Here is a 622-nt window from a genome sequence, read left to right as displayed (position 1 = left end):
TTCCGTGAAAATGCGCTGCTGCTATTGCTTATATTTTTTCTTTAAATTTCCTTGAGGGGAACACCGTTATTCTAGGGATCACGGTTGTCGATATCTTGAGGGGAACATTGTTATTCTAGGGATCACGGTTGTCCATAGAACTTATTGCCTTCGGTCCAGGCCTTGTGATATTAATGTCTTTCCGTTATCCGCCGCTGATATGTGATTGGAAGTAGGCTGATTAAGTTGTCTCAATATGATGCTGCTTGAGAGTAGGGCTGGAAGAAAAGCTTGAGGCTTGTGAGCCGTTCGAGATCGACTCGTTTTTTGACTCAACTCGAAAAGAACCGAGTTGAGTACAAACACTTCCTGTAGTTCGGTCAAGAAACGAGCCGATCTTGAGCCGATATTAACTCGCTTGATTTTAGCTCGATAGCTCGGCATAATATAATTATGTTAAATGATAATGCCATATATTAAATAATAATAAGATAATTTAGTGCCACATATGTCATCCAGGATTTTTCTCCATTTTATTTACAAACAAACATGGAAACTTAATTAGTTGTTGATAAAATTTAGGCCTTATTATGGTACGTGGTCGGACGTGTCTTATATATTATGTTGTTTCTGGCAAAAGTTC

The sequence above is a fragment of the Triticum dicoccoides genome, chromosome 2B (genome assembly GCF_002162155.2).
Source record: "Triticum dicoccoides isolate Atlit2015 ecotype Zavitan chromosome 2B, WEW_v2.0, whole genome shotgun sequence".
NCBI lineage: Eukaryota > Viridiplantae > Streptophyta > Magnoliopsida > Poales > Poaceae > Triticum > Triticum dicoccoides.
Note: the sequence above shows the minus strand (reverse complement) of the source record.